Source organism: Prionailurus viverrinus, chromosome D1, assembly GCF_022837055.1.
Source record: "Prionailurus viverrinus isolate Anna chromosome D1, UM_Priviv_1.0, whole genome shotgun sequence".
NCBI lineage: Eukaryota > Metazoa > Chordata > Mammalia > Carnivora > Felidae > Prionailurus > Prionailurus viverrinus.
The window spans coordinates 75341833-75366419 of NC_062570.1; the positions used below are offsets into that span (position 1 = coordinate 75341833).

The window sequence follows — 24587 nt, forward strand, 5'->3', positions numbered from 1 at the left end:
ATTCAGTCGCATGCCCGGCATGTTGGGGCTGATGGTTGGAGAAGGTCCTTGTCTGGTGGACCTCTCCAGAGGGCTGCTTGAGTGTCCTGACAACATGGCAGTTGACTTCTTCCAAAGCAAGTGATTCGAGAAGGAACAAGGCATGTTCCCCGACATGTTTTAGGATCTAGCCTTAGAAGTCACAGGACATCAGATCTGGAGTGTCCTATTCGTTCACTGTGGGAGAAGACCATACACAGGCATGATTACCAGGAGGCAGGGATCACTGGGGGCCATCTGGGAGACTGGCTGTCAAAACAGGCACCTAAGAGAAATCTGTCTTTAAAATGACATGAGGTGCACCTGGGTGGCTCAGTTGGTTAAGCATCTGACTCTTGATCTTGGCTCAGGTCATGATCTCACAGGTGTGAGATCAAGTCCTGTGTTAGGCTTCATGCTGAGCATGGAGCCTGCTTAAGATTCTTTCTCTCCCTCTCCCTCTGTCTCTTCCTGTTCGCTCTCTCTCTCTCAAAAATGAAGTGAGCATTATTCCAGGAAATTTTTGGTAAGTCATCACTAAAAAATCCATTCTGCTTGACTGTTATTGCTTAAGGCCAGGTTGGCTCCTAGTGACAAAACAGGGGGTACAGGCTTTGAGTTCATCCAAACCTAGGGTTAACTCAGAATTTCACTTGTTGTGCTTGGACACATTACTTAATCATTCTGTGCCTCGGATTCCTCACCTATAAAGTGGAGAGCGATGACAGCCACCTTCTAGATTGCTCATGGGACTCACGATGAACAGCAGCCATCCCAGCGTGCGGAGTTACAGAGTTGAATCCTGGTGCTACCAGATATTGGCTGTTTGACTTCGAGAAAGTTTCTTTACTTCTTTTTGCCCCTCCACTTCTATAAAATGGCAATAGTCACAGTCTCTGCTTCCTGGGGTTGTTACGAAGATTGAACGAGCATTTTTTAAATGAAATTTATTGTCAAATCGGTTTCCATACAACACCCAGTGCTCATCCCAACAGGTGCCCTCCTCGATGCCCAGCACCCTGAACGAGCATTTTTATTAAGTGCTTACTTAGCACTGTGTCTGGCTCATCCTAAGTGCTATGTGAATATGTGGGAAATAAAATAGTCTTAGTATGTAGTAGGTGTTCAATAATGGGTAACTCTCTTCCCTCCATCCAGGCTCTTGCCCCATGACAGAGACTGAAGGTACCAGAACATACTGGGGGAAAAAAGGTTCATTCCCCTGGTTGAGAGGGCACTTTCAGAATGTGGGGTTGGGAGCCTCCCTGGAGTGGTGTAATGTGTTTGCTGTTGCTTGGCTTTTCACTGCCTCAGATTTCCCAGGCTCCCTTCCTATTTTAGAATTTTCTCCTTGCTTCTCCGTGGTTATGCAAACAGCTGCAGCCCCAGGCCCCAGGGTCCGCATGGCTCCGGGAGTTCAGGAGTCATTAATCACAGAGTGGGAGTGAATGAATTTTGCTAACCAGGGGGTAAGCCCACCACCTGAACTTGTGGCCTGAAAGCCACAGAGAGAAAATGCAGTTCCCTTTCAGAATGTCTTGCTCCTAAACATCAGCTGGCAGAAGGTCCCCCAGGAGTCCCTTTCTGCTCAAATGTTGAGGTGGGGGTTGTCAGGTTTGGAGTGGCAAGCAACAAAAAGGAGCTTGGAGCAGCCAACTCTAAGAATGGTCGCGAACTTCCATGGCTTGCTTATTCTCAGCCAGATACTATTAGAGCTCATCCTGGGATCATTTTATCTTTGTCCTAATTTTACAGATAAGGAAACTGAGGCACTAAGAAGTTAAGTAACTTGCATAAGAACACGCACTTGGGAAGTTATAGAGTCAGGATTCAAACACAGGCAGCGTGACTTCAGAGCTCAGGCTCCGGGCTCTGTATGCTGCCCTGGTGGCTTCTGTCTCTCTATGCTGCCCTGGTGGCTCCAGTCTCTCTGGGCCGTCCCCGTGCACTATATGGCTCCTTTGGAGAAGAGGACAACAGACCCAGGCAGCTCCCTGGTTCTTATTTGCCACAGACCCGCTGGGGGCTGTGATTAAATCATTGTACTTCCCTCTGCCTCAGTTTCCCCAGCTGCAAAACCAGATCCCCCAGAGTCCTCCCAACTCCCAGTGAGAAGGGCACGGGCTTTAGGAAATTGGCAGACTTAGCTTTGAACCCTGGCTTCTTTGGCCAGGTCCCCTAAGTAGAGGCTCCCCTCTCTGAGCCTCAGTGTCCTTTTCTATACACAGAGGATGGTTAAGCCAACTCTGGAGGCGTGCAGTTAGAACTGCATGAGAAAATATATACATCATGTTGATCTCCAGAAGGTGCTCAGTAAATGTTTTCTTCCTGTTCCCACCCAACCCTGTAAATATTGTGGAACTTGACTTTTAAAAAATCCACACCCATTTATTTATTCCGCAAACATTCACTCCTACCTGTTTATCCCCAGATTTATGCTGTTACATTCATTCATCTCTCCATCTGCCTGTCCGTCCTCCTCCTATCCATCCGTTCACTCATCCACACATTCATTCCCTGAAATACTGACTGAACGCTGACTGTCTGCTGGGTTCCAAAGATGGGAAAACTAAGGTCCTTGCTCTCAAGTAGCTCACAATCTGGGTTCAGCATATGCTGTCGAGTGTCATGTCACAACCAGACGTACAAAGCCTCGCTCAGTCAAGTTTAATTCACTAAGTTGACAACTCTGTTATTAAAGTAGCTTTTCCCCAAGGTTTTTTCTCACTTAGTAGCAAGGTACTATGGTTAAACCATTAGTTTAACCTCTCATCATGTTCAAATCTGTGTTGTTGAAGTAAATCCACAGTCAACATTTGTCTATAGCCCATTCATTTTATTTGAACCATATGGCCCAGGCAACCTGCTCAGACCACCTCTAGGCTGTCACGTAGATTTCTTAGAGAGCAGAGCCAAACCCTAGGCAGGCACAGCTGCCTTTGCTACCTGGGTAACGTGATTTCTCCAGGAGTGCTCACCTCATCTAATTGGTGTAAGTGGTGAGCAATTAATGACTTGGAACCTCTTTGAAGGCACTATAAATAAAAGGCCGGGCACCTAAGATTGAAGTGAACCAGAGGTTGCCGTAACGATGATGAATTGTTTCTCCTAGAAGGTTTCTGTTGTTGCATTTTTTTTTAAAGGAGCTAGTTAGCATCTCTCAACCATGATGACACCACACCAGGGTAAAGGTGGGAGAAGGTAGGGATTCTCTTTGCAGTTGGTGATGTCTGATAGATGCTGGAAGGGGGAAGTGTCATGAGTCATTTCTCAGGAGATGTGGACAGTGCCGGGCACTTAAGTGTCTCTTAAACCAATGAAAGAACGTTTTTCAGAGTGGAGTAGAATGAATCTGGGTTTTGGAATGAGATCGATGTGGCTCAGTATCTTGAACTTGGGCATCTACACAGCTCCACCTTGCTCAGCTTTGATTTCCCTGCCTCTTAAATAGAGATGAATATAGAGATCATCTTTCAGAGCTACCATACAGTCAATGAGGTAACATAGTGTTTGCAGCTATGTCCCCAGTGACTGACCTGGGCCTGGCACGTTGTAGGAGTGCATCAAATGCTGTTCTTTTGCTCCTTGAGCACTCATGTTAGGCATTCCATTAGAAAAAAGGCTCCCTCCCTAAGAGGTTTTGTTAATCTCCATATCCCCTAGGTGAGTTTCCGATTTACAGTAGGTGCCTGATAAATCTCAAATAAAGATGACCCAGTTTTCTTTGCTTTCCTTCTCTGTGGTAGATTAACTATATCAATGGTCCCAATTCTTCATACGCACGCGCGCACACACACACACACACACACACACACCATTCTATCCATGCCCTTAGCCATGTGTCCGCACTTCCTTGCACTAAAGAACCATTTACTTGGCTCTAAGGCTCAACCCGTGACATGTTTCGGCCAAAGGGATGTTACCTGTGACACATACAGAGGTTTGAAAAGACATTGGCACATCTCTGCTCCTGCTCTTGCTTAATTCTGTTGCCATGAGAAGATGCTCAAGCTGGCCTGGTAGATGGTGAGAAGCACACAGACAAAAGTTTGGTCACCCAACAGCCATCTGGCCACCAGTCATGAGAGTGAACTGAGTCGCGGCCAGCACTTCCCAGACAAGCCCAGCCTAAACCACAGACCCACAGGCTTGTGAACGAAATTAATATTTATTGTTTTCAGCAACAGATTTTTCAGGTATCTTGTTACATAGCATTATTGTGGCAATAAATAGCTGATACGGCCCTCCCCAGTTAGTATCTGGGATGTATCTTAAACAGCGGCCGGGTGAAATGATGAAGCACTTCCTGTCATTTTTTTTAAACTGTGCCTGGGAAAATATTTGGTCAGGAGGAGGCTGGCATTAATTGCTTAAATGATTTTTAAGCCTTATGAATTGGAAAGTCCCAGCCATCCCACTTGGGCTGTTTCTCGCATGGAGTGTGGTCAGCTGGAATAATAATATTAATAATATTAAAATCTTACCTCCACAATGCACTTTAAGACTCACAAAACCCGGGGCGCCTGGGTGGCGCAGTCGGTTAAGCGTCCGACTTCAGCCAGGTCACGATCTCGCGGTCTGTGAGTTCGAGCCCCGCGTGGGGCTCTGGGCTGATGGCTCAGAGCCTGGAGCCTGTTTCCGATTCTGTGTCTCCTTCTCTCTCTGCCCCTCCCCCGTTCATGCTCTGTCTCTCTCTGTCCCAAAAATAAATAAACATTGAAAAAAAAATTAAAAAAAAAAAAAAGACTCACAAAACCCTCCCTACTTCTGATAGGTGAGGTGACTCAGGCAGCGTCACACAGCTAATGAATGTTGGAGAACTCTTAATACAAGGTATATTCATTTTCTATGGTGGCTGTAGCAAACTATACCGCAACTATAGTGACTTAAAGCAACACAAATGTATTATCTTACTGTTCTTTAGGTTAGAAGTCTGACAGGGTCTCAAAATTGCGGTGTCAGGAGGACTGTGATTCTTTTTCTGGAGAATCTAGGAATAAATCTGTTCCCTTGATTTTTCCAGCTTCTAGAGACTACCCATGTCTCTTGGTCTGTGGCTGCTTTCCTCCATCTTCAAAGCCAGCAATGTTGCGTCCCTCTGAACATTCATTTATAGTCATAGCTCTCTGACTGACGTAGTCTGGAAAGTTCCTCCACTTTTAAGGATTCGCATGACTAGACTGGGTTCACCTGGATAATCCAGCATTCTCTCCCTGTGTCAAGGTCCTTCACCTTAATTACATTTGCAAAGCCCCATGTGCATGTAAAGTGATATATTCACAGGTTCCAGCGGCGAGGGTGTGGACATCTTTGCAGGATGTGCCATACAAAGGGTCATTTCCAGTGACTTAACTCATCAGGCTTTGGCAGGTTATTGACCACCCCCCACCTTTCTCCTGCTTCTTTTTCTTCTTCTTTTTTTTTTTCCTGGACAACTATAGTTCTATAGCTCCACTGGTTATGAAATCAGAGTTTGGCCAAGCAGAGAGAAATGCTAAACACTTTCCCCAAAATAGATCTTGAAGCAGAGTTGCATTTGAGTACTTTGAGTCCAAGGTATTTTAGATTCCTATAAAATCACTTATTGTTAGCTACAGACACCTTTCTGATTAAAATGGTCCAAAGGGTGTGTTCCTTCAGCATTTACTGCTTACTCATCTCTGTTGGTGCAAAGAGACCAGATCCTGTAGGAGAAACGGATGTGTTTTATGGCGGGGTAGCAGCAGCAGAAATTACTTCATGCAAATGAAGCTTGGCAGTGTGACTTCATGAATAAGAAATGAACCAGTGCCTCCTCTCCCCACAGGCAATATTGCGCACTGGGAAATTAATTGTGGCATTCATTGGGTGGCCCTGGCTTCTCTGTCAGGGTTTCAGGCAGACACAAAGATGCTTCCCTTCACCCAACTGGATGTAAAATATCTATGTCCTTTACAGCTTTGCTCCATATTGTAAGTGAACAATGGGCGGGTCTCAAGTCTAAAAGCTTCTAAAGACCGTTAAGGACTTGAGAGCTTGGGGTGGAAGTCAATATGGCACTGAGCCACACACAGTGGCCATGAGTTCAGATCACCTCTGAGTTGACCTAAGATGGCCTGGCTCTTTCGAATGACGGTCTCCTTAGCGGTTAGGCGCATGGTCCCAGGAGCCAAAGTAACTGCGTTCAAATCCCTGCTTTGTGCCTCTCTAGCTACGTGGCCTTTGGCAAGACACTTAATCAGTCTGTGCCTCAGTTTCCCTATCTACCGAGTAGACCTTATAATAACATTTACCTCGTAGGGTTGTTGTGAGGGTCAAATAAGTAAATGGGAAGAAAGCACTTAGAACAAAGCCAAAGAGCTCTACTGACACCAGGCCATGGAAGTGCCAGATAATGTTACTTCAGCTAAAATTGAAATGAATGGTTGGTGATCTTTGCTGCTGATGGTCTAGGTGTTCACAGTGTCATCAAGATCAAATAGAAAAACAAGACTAAGAATGAGAAGTCTTGGGTTCCAGCCCCACCTGTTGGTCCCCAAACGTCTGGATAATTCATTTACCTTACTCAGCCTCTGTCTTCTCATCTGTTGGATGAGGTAATAATTGTTCCAGTTATATGTCACCACGTAACAAATCACCTCCAAAGTCAGTGACTTAAAATAACAACCATTTTATTATAATTTATAATTTTGTGGGTTAGGAACTCGGGCAGGGCTCAGCTGAGTGATTCTTCTGCTCCATATGGCATCGTGTGGAGTAAGGTCACTTGTGGGATTCAACCAGCGATGAGTTGACCTGGAGGGTAGAAGATGGTTTCACCCAACGTACGGGGCCTTGGCTGGAGAGATGCCTCGAAGGCTGGGCTCAGGTGGAACTCTGAGCTGGAGCACCTACATCGGGCTGCATCAGCATGGTGGCTTGAGGGTTTGAAGTCCAATGCTCCCAGAGACAGTGTTCCGAATGACAGAGGATGGGAACTGCCAGCTTCATAAGGCCTGGCTTTGGGAACCGGCACAGTGTCACTTCTGCCATATTCTTTCAGAGTGGAAATAGAGCCCACTCAGATTCAAGGGGATGGGACGTAGACTTCGCCTCTGGATGGGCAGTGTGTCAAAGAACTTGCCATCTTCAATCTTCGAGATGATTCTGGCCTTATGATCATGGCGTGTGGACACCAAGTACTGTGCTAACATGGTGTGTGTGAAAGGGAGCTATCTGTTGTCTTTTTCAAAGGTCTCTCCTCGGCTCATGACGGTGACGTACGCAGAAGAGCTTCAAGGCTTTGATCCCACTGTGTTACAGAAATCTGGAACTTCCAACATGTCAAAGACTCCAAGCCTGTTGAAGGAGGCAAAGTAAATGTCATAGCTATGTAAAACTTGAATGTGCTGCCTTTGTGAGGAAGTGGGCGTCCTGTCACTGAAGGTATTAGGGCCAAGCTAAATGACCACTTCTTGAGGATTTTCAAAGTGGTCCGGTGTGAACGGTGAAGCTATATGACATGTGAGGTAGACTTCGGGGATGAGAGTTTATGAATCTTCAGTTTCTGGGGGAAGCCTCTGGGTCTTGTTCTCTCAGTCTAGAGTGCTAGGATGAAGACAGTTCAGAGCGACTCACAGGGCTTTGTGACTACACCCAGTGGGTCCCGGGCCAGAAGCAAAACCTGCCTCTGCAGATAGTCCCCACCACTGACTTGGGAGACAGGGAAAGGGAGTCAGCATCTTGAGCAGATATTGGGGGATGGGGAGCAGGCTGTGCTACGCATGTTATACGCATGATCTCATTAGATCCTCACGCTTACCTTGAAAGATGGTGGTGTTCTCCTGATTTCTTAGATCTGGAAACTGAGGCACAGAGAGGTTAAACTCCTTGCCATGGAGTTCAGGGCTCATGCCCAGGCCTGTAGGCCTCCCAAACCCAGCCTCTTCCCACTTCTACATTCCACTCTCGTCAGTGGGAATACACTGTGCTCACTGGGCTTCCTTTGGTGGCCCATGACAGAGACGCCATTAGGATGGCATTGGGTAACAGGGGGCGTTTAATGGGAGGTAGTAGATAAGCACCTAGACCAAGTAAACCCCAAGGAGGGTAAAAGAGCAGCTGAGCTTAAGGAACTCAGGAGCCATGCCTGGGACACCCAGCAAGTCTCTTTCAGTAGCTCCTGCCTCGGTTTCTCTCGGCGTGTTGGCAGAATTCTTCTTTCGTGCCACAGGCTGACCTTATTTAGGTGGCAGACAGCATGGCCACTAACCACTCACGAGATTTCTTACATCCAGCTGTAGATCCTGCGGGTGTTTGTTTCAGAGAGAGCGTGTAAAGGAAAACAGACTGAGTCACTTAATCCCCGCTTTTAAAAAATCCCAAGGAAGGGAGGAATTCATTGGTTCAGCTTGGGTCAGGCGTCCCCAGTGGACAGATTAACCATGGCTTAGGGTGGGTGGGAGGGTCCCTGTAAGACTAGGATGGAATGGGCAGACCGGGAGAAGAAGGAAGACTAGCGCTGGTCGGCAAGGCTGGAAATGACCACTGTATCTTTTAGATGGGAGTCATTCCTACAGCTCATGGCAGGACCAAAGAGCCATAAATCACACCTCACTTCCAAGTTCAGCCTGTAGGAAGCTCCACCTTCCATAGTGAGAAGGCAGTCTGCCTAGATGTGTCTTAGACCAGCTTCTCTAGGATACAGAGCCTGAAGCAAAGATGAAGATTTGGATGCTTCATTTGGGGGCTGCCAACCCAGGCCACGAAGGTGAGACAAAAGGCAAATGAGGTGAGAGGATGCGAAACAACGCTGTGGTGTCTTACCTTGATGGCTGTTGTCTCACAAAGAGCCGTGGAGAAACACCCAGGTCACCACACAAGATCTCTTGGCTTGGCGCATGGGGATTCTGTGAACGGGCAGCAAGAGGAGACTGTCGTGAAATAGTCCATGGAGAGAAGAAGAGAAGGGGAGGATGTGGCCAGCATGCCCCAGTGGGAGTTCACTCTTCTTAATGACTGTGTCCCCCAGTGCCATCAGCAGCCTTTGGGATGTCAGTTCTCACACCAGGCTGCGTAGTATTTCATCCACGTCTAGAAGAGGTCAGAGGAGCCAGGACCTCTGGGCAGGTGGCTGGGAAGGGCCCCCACTCCTAAGACTTATAAGAGGTTTGGCAGAATCACCTGGGCCCAAGTGAGGCACAGCAGCAGCCAAGGGAGAGTGAGCAGCCTTGAGAAGGCCTTTGGGACTGTTCATAAGATTTGTGTCCCAAGGACTTTGGGAAGTGATTGGATTTCTCTGAGCCTCAGTGTCCTCAACTGTAAAATGGGTTTGATAGGACCCACCCATCTTCCAGATCAGAAATCGTATCAGTTCCAGTTGAGTGTGGTGCCCAGCACCTAGCCAGCACGAAGCACAGAGCGACTATTATCTGTAGGGTTATGAGTGGCTCCGCTCTGGTGACGTTAGCATGGCTGCATTCCCTGGGGGAAAACCATTGAGTTTTGATAAAAACTCTTGAGCTATGGGAATGCAAGCTGGTGCAGCCACTCTGGAAAACAGTGTGGAGGCTCCTCAAAAAACTAAAAATAGAACTACCCTACAAGCCAGCAACTACACTACTAGGCATTTATCTAAGAGATACAGGTGTGCTGTTTCGAAGGGACACAGGCACCCCCATGTTTATAGCAGCACTGTCAACAATAGCCAAAGTATGGAAAGAGCCCAAATGACCATCGATGGATGAATGGATGAAGAAGATGTGGTATATATATACAATGGAGTATTACTCGGCAATCAAAAAGAATGAAATCTTGCCATTTGGAACTACGTGGATGGAACTGGAGGGTATTATGCTAAGTGAAATTAGTCAGTCAGAGAAAGACAAAAATCATATGACTTCACTCATATGGGGACTTTAAGAGACAAAACAGATGAACATAAAGGAAGGGAAACAAAAATAATATAAAAACAGGGAGGGGGACGAAACAGAAGAGACTCATAAATATGGAGAACAAACAGAGGGTTATGGGAGGGATTAAGGAGGGGGGGTGGGCTAGATGGGTAAGGGGCACTAAGGAATCTACTCCTGGAATCATTGTTGCACTATATGCTAACTAATTTGGATGTAAAATTCAAAAAAAAAAAACCAATAAAATTAAAAAAATAAAAATACATAAAAAAAAAACCTCTTGAGCTAGAATATTGGGTGGATTCACAGATCTGAGAGAGAGACGAAAAGAGGAGGAAAATGCCGTCCAGAAAAGAAATGCATAAAGTACCTGTCCATTGCTCACTCCTCACATAGGATCTACTGCGTATTTTGTGGGGATCACTGCAAAATGGACACGCATGGCCCCTCGTTTAAAAATTATTAAGAATTTGAAGTTGGCAGAAGCAGAGCACTAAACCAAGCATGGACCCTTCTGAACGCAGAGCCCTATGCAACTATATAGGTCACACGCCCACGACACCATCCCCATCCCCACACTTACACATTGTCACCGTGAAGCATATGCTGCTGTGGGCCAGAACTTGGCAATGATCCCTTTTCCCTAGCAACGTCTCTCCCTGCCTGTGCCCGCTGGATGGGGTCTTGGAAGCATCCTAGAAGGGGGGAGAGATTTGGAGCGGATTGAAAATGCCTCTACCTGAGCCCTGATGGTGTCATCAGCGAGTCAATGTATAATGTAGCGTTTAAGGGCAAATATAGAACATATACGTATATATAGATTTTTTCTGTTGATGCGATTCTATGTACTTACAGGAGTGTTGCCATGGTGATTGGCAGGGCCAGCTGTTGTTTCATTTCCCCCAAAGAATTGTATGGTAATGATGGCCCCCTGGAGAGTTCCCCTGGGGCAAGGAATGATATTAAAAATCTGCAAATCAATGAACAGGTAGTGTATAGAACCTCATTCTCATTAGTTGTAATTAACAGGATTTTACAGCACATTGATGAGAAGTGGCCAACTTGGGATAGAAATGTAGAGAGCGGACTGCTTTTAGAGCCTGAGTGTGAATCTTTATTGTCACTTAATAGCTGTGTCACTGAATTCCTCGGAGCCTCAGTTTCCTCATTTAGAAAATTGGGATCATTGTGCCAAACTGGGGGGGCATTCAAATTAAGGTATGTGAAACACTTAGCTCAGTTTCCGGAATATTGTGGACATGTATTACATGGTTGCTCTGATGGTGATATTAATGATAATAATTAATAATAATAATGCAACTTCCATTTATCGAGGAATCCCACCTATTGTCCTAATGTTTACCTACATTGTTTCATTTAGTTTTTATAAGCAACCCTATCAGGTGAGTAAATTGTCATCTTCATTTTATAGATGAGGACACAGAAAGGTTAAGAGACTTGCCTGAGGTTACATAGCTAGTAAATGACAATGTCAGGATTCAGACCTCTGAGGTCTAACTATAGAACCCAAGCTCTTAAGTGCTATATACAGTGTCCCTGGGATAAGGATTAATAAAGACATGAAACCCGAAAAACACTGGGAGCTATGCGGTCTTCTAGATCTCAAGTTGGTTCTGGAAGATGGGTCCTTGATGAAATAGGAACACATTTCTTTCTGTAGCAAAGGCAGTGGTGAGGCAAGATTGGGGGAGAGGGGTGTTTGAATAAGGGTCTACTGGTGGGGACTGCTCTATGGACCAGCCTTGCTCAGCCTCAGGGGTTCAGAGATCTCTTCCTAGGACTGTCTCACCCATTCCTCTGGAGCTGTAGCAGCTCCTACCCTGGTCTGAATTATGGGTCAGGATCAGAGTCAGGATCAGTGGGTTGACTCACTGACTACCCCCTCCAACGGACCTTCCTCCCCAGGGCTCTGGGGCTGATGATCTTCGTCTTCTTCCGAGCTAAACAAAAACAAATAAGTATTCAAGCACAAAACCAGGCTTCTCTCTAGTCCGATCTGGTTCCTCAAATCCGGCAGGTAACTCCTCTCCCCAAGGCCTCTGCACTCGTCGCTCTCACTTTCTGAGCTGCTCGCTCCAGCCCTCACCCCTAGTCCCACTGTTGTTGGACAGATACCTGATCATCCTTCATATCTGAGGGAAATACTTCTTCCTCAGGGAAGCCTTCCCTGACTACCCCCGATCCCAGGCTATGCTAAGTCCTCCTGTTATACACTCTTACAGCCACCTGTCTGCCTTTTGTATCATTTATGAAACCTTTAATTAACTATGAGAGTAATGATTTGATTAAGATCTGTCTCTCTTAGTAAATCTTTTATTACTCTTGTATCCCTTAATGCTTATAACAATGACTGACTCTGAGTTTGCTGAATAAATAGATGAACGGATATAACCTCCAAAGTCCTCCCATCTGCACTGGGGGGAAAGCTTGTGCCTCGCAAGGGGAAAACGTCATAGCTTTTCCGGCTTCCTCCATATTTGGCGGGATGGCTGTGGTCCTACCAAGTGTTCAAGAGAAAACAAAACAGAGTCATTACATAGCAGGTCAGCATGGGAAGGGAGAGAAGAAAGTAAAATTCCTAAGCATGTATTGCAGTTCGAATTTAGTCCTCAAAACCCCTGAAATACAGGGGAAATGATGTGCATCTGACAAATGAGGAAACAAAAAAAAAAAGAACAGAGCATTAATTAGGGCAAATTAGTCCTTACTCTGCACTCCAGTGCTCTGTCCTATAAAATGAGGATAGAGATAGGTGGCTGGGACAACCCTTGAGATCCCTTTCAACCTGGGGGTGGCTGAATGGCTCAGTCGGTTAATCGTCCGACTCTTGATTTCAGCTCAGGTCATGATCTCAGGGTTCGTGGATTCAAGCCCCCCATCTGACTCTGCACTGACAGTGTGGAACCTGCTTGGGATCCTCTCCCTCCCTCTCTCTCTCTCTCTCTCTGCTCCTCCCCTGCTCATACATTCTCTCTCTCTCTCTCTCTCTCTCTCTCTCTCTCTCTCTCTCTCCAAAACTTAAAAAAGGATCCCTTTCAACTTGGTCCTTCTGACTGAAGTTTAGCCTCCTGATGTCCATCTGTGTATGTGTGTGTGTCTGTAAGTACACAAAATCATCTGGGACAGGAACGTTGTCATTAGCACGAGTGCAGGGGCTGCAAATTCTCGGAGGAGCCCCCAGCCTTAGTTAATTACATCCCAACGTTTGGACAGGAGTGTCCCTGTCCTGTGCACCCTGGGGAGGCTGGAATATCTTGTTCAGCTTTTATACTATGCCATAGGAAGGATTATAAAGGGATTAGATGCAAATGCATTTAAGATTTGGCTGAATCAGGCTTGTATTTCCAGCACTGATAGTGGGATATTTATTCAACCCAGGATCATAGGATGCTTCTCCTAGCTTTTTCCTGCTGAGCTGTGATAAATGATAATGCAATCAGCAGAAGCAAGATGGGAAGGTAATCAGTTGTCCCACCTTCTTTTTGCTGGTTCTTTGGATTTCACCAATGTTTACCCCCTTAAGCCACTGATTTGCCATGCCTAGAACTCTAAGGAAGAAATGGAATTTTATGCTGGAGGCTGATCAGTTGAACCCTTGATATTTGCTGGAATTGCTTTCATCTTGCCCAAAACATTCAGCCGGAAATGTTATGAGCTAGATCTTGCAGGGACCCATCCCAAAGGATGGGTCTGGGTCTCTCCTCCTTCCCCAGGGTATTAAAGAACTATCTGGTGGTTTTAGTTCCTTGACTTTTGTAGGCGCAGACAGACTGTCCAATGAGACTGGAAAGCCAGAGGCCATTTTACAAGTTGGGGATATGCCAGAAGGACACTTGCAATGGAAAACAGGGACCAGAGAAGGTATTCAGGGAGAGGAAGCTATCCAGTGAAAGGAAGATACAGTGAGAGGAAGAAATCCAGGGATTGGGGTTGGTCCATGAGGAAATGAGGAAAAACCCTTTTAGGAAGTAATACTAACCAATCCACCTACAGCTCTGTGTGCCAGGCACTGCTCTAAGCACATTATGTGCATGAACCCACCGAACCCCGCAGTTACCCTATGAGTTTGGTACCATTTGTGTCTAATTTAAACATGAGGAAACTGAGGCATAAAGAGGTGGGAGCCAGTGCTCTTCACAGATTGGCTAGCCTTGCCCTCTGATAATGGCAGTGATGATTAGAACCATGATGATATTAGCAATGGTGGCTACAATTCACTACTGACCAATAGCCCAGCTCTGGGCTAAGTCCTATCTCAGGTGATCCGAGCACACTCCTCAGGAGGTTGTACCTAGTTTTATCCCAAATCGTGCAGGGGAGGAAGAAGGTGGGAGGTGGTCAATTGGGCTTCCAGAGGTGACAGAACAGCACCAGCCATTAGGCCCAGGACCATCTCAGTCCAACCCATTTTTCATCACTGCACAGCACCTTTTGCATTGACACCCTGCCCAGTGAGGACGATCCTGTCATTTTCTCACCAAAGAGCACCGAGAAGTGGGCAGCTCTTCTCTTCCTGACTTGTCAGGGTAGCATCTCTTGAGTTTTCTTTGGCAACTGTGTCCTAGGCACATGGAGAAAAGAATATGAAGAATAAAGGTGGGGGGTGCCTGGGTGGCTCGGTCAGTTAAGCATCTGACTTCGGCTCAGGTCATGATCTCATGGTTCGTGGGTTCGAGCCCCGTGTCGGGCTCTGAGTGTGCCGACAGCTCAGAGCCTGGAGCCTGCTTTAGATTCTGTGTCTCCCTCTCTCTCTGCCCCTCCCCTCCTCATGCTCTCTCTCTCTCTCTCAAAAATAAATAATGAACATTAAAAAAAATGTTTTAAAAGAAGAGTAAAGGTGGGTGCTGGGGCAGAGGACTTGGAATTATCAGGGTAGGAAGACCAGCTCTTTATTTTTCTTTATAAACTCCAAAAAAGCTGGGATTGGGCTCTGTTTATTTGCATGTGATGTGCTTTATCATGTACAATGTGTGTGTTCACACGCCCCATCTTGGTGGGTCCTCACTGCAAGGCTCTGGGACACTTGTTTATTAATCTTGGTTTGTGGCCAAGGGACAGGTCCAGGAGGCTTGGTCAGGGTCTCACACCAGGAAATGGCAAAGCCTGTCCCTCTGCCCATATTTCCCGAGGCCGAGTCTGTGGGTCTTGTCAGGCTGTGGCCCCAGGATGCTTGAACTGGGTCCCAGGGTGGGGCTTAAAAAGTGAGGAAGGTCTGATTTCACTGACACGAAATATCCAGAACAGGCAAATGTAGAAATAGAAAGTCGATTCATGGTTGCCCAGAGTTGGGGAAGAATGGGGGGAAAGGAGTGACTGCTTGTGGACGTGGGTTTTTTTTTGGCGGGCGTAAAAATGTTCTAAAATTGATTATGGTGATGGTTGCCCAACTCTGAACGTATTAAAAACCACTTAGTTGTGCACTTTAATTGGATGAATTGTGTGAGCAAGATGTATCAATAGAGCTGCTATTATCTAAACAAACTTGAGGAAGGCATTTGGGGGGTGAGGAAAAGCAAAGGCAAGTGCGTGAGAAGTGCCGGGCTGGGGACGGGAGCTTGTTCCGGCAGCCTTTCTGGTCCATAAAACTTGTGCAAGCAGAGGCTGCTGACTTCTCATCAAACAACTGCTATTTCTCTGCCAGTCTCCGTCACCCTTCTGTTTGGACCTGGGAGGTGATGCTGGAGCGGATCGCTGCCCTCATCGCCCAGGCATCAGTGCCCTGAGGACCACCCCATAGGGCCTCTGCCTTTGCTGGGGCACCGGAGAGCCCAGCAGCCTCGTCCTGGCCTCAGGCCTTGCCATCTGGCCCAGGCTTTCCCTTCTGACCCCGGGCACTTTGCACATCCAACCCAGACTGAAAAACAAAGTCCTATCCAAAAACTGCATTTGCCAAATAGGAGTGGATGTAGCCAGTAACAACACATTCTGATGTCTAATGGCCAGAATTCTGCACGCTGTCCTCTGGGGTCCCTGCCTAATGCCTTTTGTACCCCAGCCCAGTCTTTGACATAGCTCCGCCTGGACAGATTCCAAAGGAAATAGACAAACTCTGCTGTCCTTCCCACCAGGAAACTACTCTGTTCCCTGGGGATCTCTCCACCCAGAAGGTTCTGTTGGGACCCTTAGGTGCCCTTCCTGAGGGTGGGAGGGAGGTGGGGGTGTCTGGTCAATGCTGAGAGATGGGGGCCGCAGGGAGGGGGTGAGTGGTACTTTGCAGACTCCTCTGACTTTGTCTCCAGGGAAAATAGCCTCTTTCATTCGCTGTAACTGAAACCCATAGCTGGCAGCTTCCTTTCTTGGGCAGCCGCTGGGCGCAGACGCTGGGACTTAATTAGAGATGAAGGCGGAGGGAAATCTGAGAAGGGAAGGAAGCTATGGGAAGTGGTACGTATGGAGGGGCCAACTGCCAAGAGGTCCAAGTGTCTGGGGAGCCAGAAGAGAGGCTTCGCCAGGGAGCGGGGGGAACAAGGAAGGAGAGTCCCGTCCCCTGATGGTAGGCTAACATCACGCGGTGACTGTAACACATTCACATTTTATTTAAATTCTTAGAGTAGAAACTCAATTCCCTAGGATGGGGCAAAATGGCTAATTTGAATTTCTAGGTAGCTCAGGCACAAACCACTTTTCTGTTTCAAGCTTTGCAGGAAAAGAGTTTGGAGGTAGCCTCTGTCTCCTCCTTGTCTGTCCTGGGTGGCTTTCTAGCAATATGTCTCAGTGTCGATATCCCACACCCCTTCCCAGGCATGCCCACCAAATTGCGATCAGATCCACAAGTAAAGTTGGCTTTTGCAGCCACAGAATACACGTCCTGTTTCCACTGGTCTGGGCGTTGGGACGACGAGGGCGCACAAGCTGCTGTGGATAAGAAGTAGAAAGTTACGGGGCGCCTGGGTGGCACAGTCGGTTAAGCGTCCGACTTCAGCCAGGTCACGATCTCGCGGTCCGTGAGTTCGAGCCCCGCGTCAGGCTCTGGGCTGATGGCTCAGAGCCTGGAGCCTGTTTCCGATTCTGTGTCTCCCTCTCTCTCTGCCCCTCCCCCATTCATGCTATGTCTCTCTCTGTCCCAAAAATAAATAAACGTTGAAAAAAAAAAAAAAAAAGAAGTAGAAAGTTACTTCTCACGATTGACTTAAAAGATGTGAGAACTTGGCTTGGATCATGTGTAGGAGAGCACAGAAAGGCCACTAAAGAACTCCACTCACACAAGTGTGACAGCTGGGCACTTTTATAGAAAGGGTGAAACTTGGTTCTGTTGCAGCGGCAGCGATGTGATTATCGCCAGCTCGGTTCGTGGTGCCTCACGTCTTTTTATTGCTCAAGAGCGTGTCATCCGCAGCTTTTGTACTTGAAGGGGTGTTATTCTCAACCAAAAAAAGTTGCGCCCCAGTAGGGTCAAGGAGCAGGTGGAATGCGTAATGACCCTATTAATTGCAGCGGCCGTTTGTATGGAAAACTGTGTGGTGGGGGTGAGTGTCCCCCAGGGAAGGCCTCTGGGTTCTCAAATCGCAGAGTGGTGGCACCCTGATGTGGCTGCCGTGCTCTTGTCATTGAGCAGCAGGGTGTCTCCATGAAAGGGACGGACGGGCATTCCTGGGCTGGATGGGGCTCCGGTGGACCGGCCAGTGCACAGTGATGCACACACAGTATACGTGCCTGCCCCCACACTCCCATTATTTTGTTTCTTTTGTGGCCAGTTGTTATGGGTAGAATCGCATCCCCCAAGAAGATAGATTGAGGTTCTAACTCTCACTGCCTCAGATTGCAACCTTATTTGGAAATAGGGTCCTCACAAGATGCAACTCGTTCAAATGAGGCCACATTGGAATGGAATGGGCCCTTGATCCAATATGACCCGTGTCCTTATAAGAAGAGGAGAGACAGACACATGGAGAGCAGACCGCCATGGGATGATGGAGGCGGAGATCAGAGTGGGGCAGGCTGCCAGCCAAGGAATGGCAGGGATTGCCGGCCGCCCCCAGAAGCCAGGAACAGGCAAAGAAGGATCCCACCCAGACTCCCAGAGTGAGCATAGCCTGCTGACACCTTGATTTTGGATTTCTGGCCTCCAGAACTGTAAAACGATACATGTTGCTTTATTTTTTTTAATTTTTCGTTTGTTTGTTTTTGTTTTTATTTATTTGAGAGACAGAGAGAGCACGAAAGAGTGCGGGAGTGTGCACAAGCAGGGGAGGGGCAGAGAGGGAAAGACAGAATCCAAAGCAGGCTCCAGGCTCCGAGCTGTCAGCACAGAGCCCGATGCAGGGCTCAAACCCACAAATCGCGAGATTGTGGCCTGAGCCAAAGTCAGACGCTCAACCGACTGAGCCACCCAGGAGCCCCAATAAATGTTGTTTTAAGCCACACAGTTTGTGTACCTTGTCACGGTAGCCTTAGAATGCTAATACGTCAACCCCCACCATGCCCCGCCATTGCAGCCTGACGTGTATTTTTTCTTTAAAAATTCTAATGCCTGCATCGAGGGCAGCATCCAGGCCCACAGGCCTGCGGGCCGTTCTTCCTCCTCAAGATGCTTCTGCAGTGCTCTGCTCCAGGCCCTGTTGTGTTTGTCTCTAGGGTGCCTATAGCAGGGGAAATCCTAATTTGCCCATTTTCAAGCTTCAAGGTGGGACTGTTGTCCTCAGAACCTTACTTTTACAGACATTTTAGGTGAAATTATTTGCCAACCACCCAGCTCAGATCTTCCCATCAGGCCACAAGAGTCACTCAGGTATGGCTCCCACCCGACACAGCCTGAAAGCTGCTGATGGGACCAGAGTCCACTTTCTCCTCATCTCCGAGAAGCTCACTAGCTTTTTTTTTTTTTTATCTCTGATGTTTGATTTGGAGGTGTATTTGACATTTAACCCGAGGAAATGCTCCCTAAATCAACTATGCATTTAAAGCCTGGGAGGAAGCCACTCAGGCTACCCGGGGCGAACTCCCACCTCCCAGGCCAGTTGGCTGCTTGGCCATCCTTAGCAGAGCTCCAGGCTTTCCGAAAGCCTTCCCTGCAGCAGCTCCTTCTTTTATGAGGGGGAAGCTTTGGACTCGGGAGCCTGACCAGAGCAGGCGGCATGGCCCAGGCAAGCCCAGGCTGGCCCAGGCTGTGTGCCAGGCTGAGACCAAGCCCAGAGGACGAGTGTTGAGGGGCTTCTGAGCACATCCACCTTCTGTTTTAAAATAGGACAGCTGAGGGGCGCCTGGGTGGCGCAGTCGGTTAAGCGTCCGACTTCAGCCAGGTCACGATCTCGCGGTCCGTGAGTTCGAGCCCCGCGTCAGGCTCTGGGCTGATGGCTCAGAGCCTGGAGCCTGTTTCTGATTCTGTGTCTCCCTCTCTCTCTGCCCCTCCCCCGTTCATGCTCTGTCTCTCTCTGTCCCAAAAATAAATAAACGTTGAAAAAAAAATTTTTTTTTAATAAAATAGGACAGCTGACCGGGGAGTTTGGAAACTGAGGCTCCCCACTCCCACTGAATGTATGACTTTGTAAAGGAAGAAAATAATAGTGAAGCACACGGACTTGGGGTTTTGAACCCCAGCTCTGAACATGACCAGCCGTGTGATTCTGGGCTGTATAACATAACACCCATAAGCTTCAGGTTCCTCGAATGTGGCACGAGGTGACGTGGCGGAGAGGGAAACACCTAACTTGAGACAGCTCGTGTGACGAGTAACGTTACGGTATTTATAAAGCACGTTGCACGGCATCTGGCACGCGGGAGGATGAATTCGGCTTGGTGAGAAGATGACAGAAGGAATCATTGCTGATTCCCTTGCTCTGGCCCCGCGGTCCACCCTCTCGGTTGCCCGCGGTTGTTACGGGGTCATCTCAGAGCTGTATCTTGCAGACGTGCTCGGTCACCCTAGCGCCAGCCTGGAGGGGCTCTGGGTGTGGTTGGCCACCAAATGTCTGGGAGTCATTCCGGAATTCCAGGTCCAGCCACAGAGCTAGATGAGGCTCGCGACTAGGCTTACCCAGATGTTGCACCGGGAGCCAGTGACACACTGACCAGGTGGAGTGGTTCTCAACCGGGGTTCCGTGGCCCCCACCCTGGTATGCCCAGCACCCTTCACGGGGAGAAAACCAACTAGAATCAATGGGTGAAAGTAATTTTGTTATAACTGGGTGGTAGAGCTGGGATTCGAACTCTGCCCACGTAGCTCTAGAAACTCCAGCAGTGGGTAGCACAGCCTGAGGTCTCCCACCACCTACGGGATAGGGGCCAGTCCATACATATTTGCTCAGTGAATGAAGGCATGCAAGGCTGACCGCCTTCCAGCTCCGGCATTCAGGAAGACTTTCCCTGGCCGTACCTGCTTTAGCTTGTGATCCAGCCAAGCTCACTGGTGAGCCATATTATTCCTCCTGACTGAGCGGACTTGGCCAGGGCACGGGAGTTCACCGAGATCAGACCTGGAGGAGCTGTCCTCCGGCAAACAGCTCTTGGGAGGAAAGAGCATGAACGCCACAGGAATGATGATTCCACAAAGCCTGGCCGGCCTTTCGGGGAGATGCTGTGCCTCCTCTGGGGATGCTGAGGCTGGAAGCAGGATGCGCTTTTGAGAGACAATTCAGCTGCAGCATGAACCTGCTAATTAGGGTTGTGTTTATTTTGCGCTACATAAAGCAGATTTGATGAACTGAGCCAGACGGGAACGTTTTGAGGGAATAGTTCTTTCTCTCTGGCGGAGACTTTGTTCAGCTCTCTTTGGGCCTGAGGGCCCCGAGGTCCTTTCTTTGCTGGCCCAGAGAAGGCAGAAGGTTTCTGGCAGGGCACCTGGAGCTGGGCTGTCCTCCTGCTCAGGTGGCCCCTGGCTTTAGGGATGATATGGCTGCCTCTAGCCCTTTTACGTGCCATGCACCTGTAAACAAACACGCATGGCAATTTTGCCAGATTATGGTCCAGACGCTAACACCGTACCATTTTAAGGCACGTGTGGCCATCTACAGATGAATTTAAACAGTTTGCTGAAATCTAGGAAACTATTAAAGGACTTACCCGTACAGAAGAGAACAAGCCACATGATGCCTATAGCATGGCAAAATTCTCCCCATGGCCTATGCCTGCCGCAACTGTCTCTACCCCATCTGTTCAGCACTTTCCTCATCCTCACACCCTACTCTGTGCTCCAGCCACACTGCTTGCTTTCTGGTCCCATGCCAGCTCCTTCCTGGCTCAGGGTCCTTGCAAACACTGTTCCTTCCTCTTCCTTCCTCTTTTCTCCTCCTTTGGGGATGCCCTCCCCTAGTTCACTCTGTCTTTAGGGACTCTAACTGCAGGCCTCTTGCAGAGAACAGGAGCTCCCCAGTAACATGAAAGATGGTCCGGATTCCCGAAAAGAAGAGTAAGAGAGCCCAGTGGTGTATTTCCAGGTATCTCTGGGTACCAGACATTCTGCTGGTTTCTGTCATGATCTGGCATTCACAGGAGGAAGGGGTGTGGGCCTCGAGAGAGCAGAGGCCACTGCCAGCTGCCACTGTCATTTCATTACTCATCTGCTAATTGTGGCAAATGGGGATTTTACAGCTCCCCTGGCCCTCATTGTGAGCTGTGGCAGTGCTTTGATGGAGAAGGGGTGGGGGGAGGAAGGCCAGCCTGAGAATCCTTTCAAGGGGCCCATGTGTCTGCCTGGCTGGTTCATGTGGGTCTTGTGAGCCTGAGAATGGGTCCTGTAACCGTTTGGTGATGAGGCAGGGGGGGTAGGGACCCATAGATTCCAGGCCGAACCCTGCTTCTCCCGCCTCTTAGTGAAATCGGCAGCTTGGATCGTTCACATCTGGTGGTCAGTCGTTCCCACTGGGCTGAGAAGAGTGCTAGGTCATGTGTGGCTGCTGGGCTGACCTTCTGAGGGGGGTGGTGGGGGCCAAGGGTACACACAGGACTTCCTTCTGGAGACCACGGATCCAGAAGCCAGTCCCCAGGTCCTGGGCGGCCATGGGGAGCCAGAACAGGAGGGAGCAGGGCTCTGGAGAGCATAGGCTCAGGAGGCTGACCAGCAGGACCTGGCTGGCTTCAAGTGGCAGGTCATTTCATCTCTGAGTCTCAGTTTCCTCACCTGTAATGTGGGAGAGTAATCCTCCCCTCTCCAGGCCGTGAGGAAGATGAAATTAGACAATGTGCATAAGTGCCTAGCAATAAAGGGTGGCTTCCAAGAGCCAATTGTCAGGGAGGGAGAAAATTCTCATGCCCTGCCCAGAGCACAGTTCCATTCTTGGCTTATCTTCCATGTTAGTGGGGCTGTCTGAGGACACCCCCCCCCCATCCTATCTGCAGCTCTGTACTAATAACCATGAACCAGAGCTGCCTTTAGGGAGCACTTTTTAAAGGCCAGAGCTTAAATAGCATATTTCTGGTCTTACAACCACGCTAGGTCCTCTGAGATCCATTTCCCAGGTGAGAACGCAGGAATCAGAGAGGATAAGAAACTTGCCCAAGGTCACTCGGGAGATTCAAACCCAGGCCTGTCCTTCTGCCCGGCTTGGGACCGGGGGTTGGCTGGATCCTTCCTTTCTCTTTGGCCACTGTCATTTGGTTAGCCAACTTTAGGGCCCCAGCCAACTTTATCTTTCCGTCCCCTGCTCCAAGAGGTGGAATGCAGCCGGAGTTAAACCAGGTTTGGGGAGTTCAGACAGACGAGCGTCTGGATCCAGCCCAGCCCTTACTAGCTGCATGGCTCAGACAAGTCGTTTGCCCTCTTTGGATCACACCTCCCTGTTTGTGAAGTGACGATAAGGTCTGCTTCACAGAGAGATCCCAAAAGAATAGAGGAGTTCCCGGATATGCCAGTGCCCAGAAAGATGCCAGATCTCTGTCCCTTCCTCAGGGACAGCTGTGCAGCTTGGAAGTCTCCACAGAGCCTCCTTCTGCAGACCAGCGAGAGGGTTGGGGGCAGGCTGGACATGAAGCCAGAGTGGGCCCCTCACAAAGGCCTGCCCTTTCTCAGTCATCTCCATGCCAGGGGGCCCACCACCTCATCCTTTTTAATAAGAGAGGAATGGTCCACAGAGCTCCTGTTTCTATGGTTACAGGAGTGTGGCCTCCAGAGGCTTCTTTCTGATCTGGTGATGAATGGCCCAGGGAAAGCTGCCTCACACCTTCAAGGGGCCCGCGGAGATGCCTCCTCCTTCCTACCTTTCTCACCAGCTGGGGGCAACCGAGCCCCCCCACTTCTGACCCCAGCAGGAGCGCCTGAGGCCCTCTCGTTCTCCCTGTGGTGTGCACCCAGGCTTCAGACGGTCACTGGGCTCTCCACGGGCACCTTGCGGCCTGCATTTGCATGTGTCAAAAGGGCCTTTCTTCACTATAAAGCCATCTTTCCACATAGGAGAAAAATCAGGAAACTTCTGAAGAGGGGACTGCCGTGTCATCCTTCAGGAGAGGAAAATACGCTCCGGCCGAGCCGTTGTTTCGTGTCTGTGCTTACCACCCCCCACCCCGCCCCCCGCCCATGACTCTCCCGTGTCAACAAGATCAAGAACACGTGCCTGAGCTGGCACTCAAAGTTCTCCATGCACCCCGACCCACCTCTGGGATCATACTAATAGTTATAGTTGTGATGGGGAATAATGATGGTTGTTGATTAACATAATCAGCCATCTACCTTTGAGGCCTCACAAGGCGAGAAGCGATGTCCTAAGCACTTTGCTTGCGTTACCTCGCTGAATTTTGATGACGACCTCAGGAGGTAGATGTTAGGTCCCCGTTTTCCAGTGAGGAGACTGAGGCCGAGAGAGGGCAAGTCCAGAGGCTGCTGGACTCCAGAGCCCAGACCTCCCTCTACAAGACCATTACCCATAGAGCTAAGGCCCAATCTTGTCTTCCTGCGTGCCTTCCACCATCTTCCCTCAGGCCTGCTCATGCTATTCCTCTACCAGGAAGTCCTTAAGAAGCAGCATGGTGTAATGGGTAGGACACAGGCTCCAGATAGAGTCAGGCACACCAGGGGTTGGAGTCCTGGCTATCCCGTGTCCCAGCTGCCAACCTATTTAGGCTCCCTGGGCCTCAGTTTCCTCACCTGGAAAATAGGAGCATGGCATGGCCTCGCTGATTTGATGAGTCAACATATGCTTAGCACCTGGTTGGTAACACGGCTCACCTGTCCGAGTTCTGCCTGAAACTGGAGGCCCAGCCCTGGCGTCGCCTCTATCGTCCCCTCCATCGAGAACTTCTCTGACTGACCCAATCAGTTGACATTTCTTCTTCTGAACTACTCTGTGCCACCACTATGTATGTCCCTTGCTCATCATATCACTTGAAGGCGGAGGCTGACATTGACCTAGTTCTATCCCCTGTAACATGCAAGAGCTTGATCAAGATTTGTGGAATAACTGCCGCAGGGCTCTTCACAGTCTGTACGTCGTCTCCCTCTCCAGCACCCTCACTCTGTATCTCAGGGTCTTGACCCTTCACTCCCTCATCCCACACTTGTGCCCCACCGTGCCTAACTGCCTGTGCTGCCTCAGACGTCAGTGTTCTCTCCTCCCTCCTAGTCCCTCTGTCTGTATCGCCTACCTCCATTCTTTCCCTGGGTAACTTCTGCTCCTCCTTTAAGATTTGGTTCAGGCAGTCTCTCCTCCTCCAGGAAGTCTTCCCTGATACTCCAGGCTGGTTAGATACCCCTCTTCTATGTTCCCTCGGCCCCTCTGCTGACCTCTCCTAGCACTTGTCACAATGTATTTG

The 24587-nt window shown here is 48.9% G+C and overlaps 1 protein-coding gene and 1 long non-coding RNA gene across 4 annotated transcripts in view; one reads left to right on the plus strand and one right to left on the minus strand.

Annotated features, from left to right (window-relative positions):
- The window catches only part of NAV2 (neuron navigator 2), a 741507-nt gene that overhangs the window by 148795 nt on the left and 568125 nt on the right, over positions 1-24587 (plus strand). The gene's annotated exons all lie outside the window — the stretch shown is intronic.
- Positions 6652-10666, minus strand: LOC125176602 (uncharacterized). Of its 3 annotated transcripts, none has more exons than XR_007156341.1 (5): positions 10471-10666; positions 8803-8885; positions 8061-8282; positions 7799-7841; positions 6652-7335 (listed from the first exon to the last, which is right to left on the minus strand). It is a non-coding gene; the product is annotated as an uncharacterized LOC125176602 (long non-coding RNA). The 3 variants fall into 3 exon arrangements; XR_007156340.1 differs by adding an exon at positions 8589-8686 and having other exon boundaries at positions 7799-8282; XR_007156339.1 differs by having other exon boundaries at positions 7799-8282.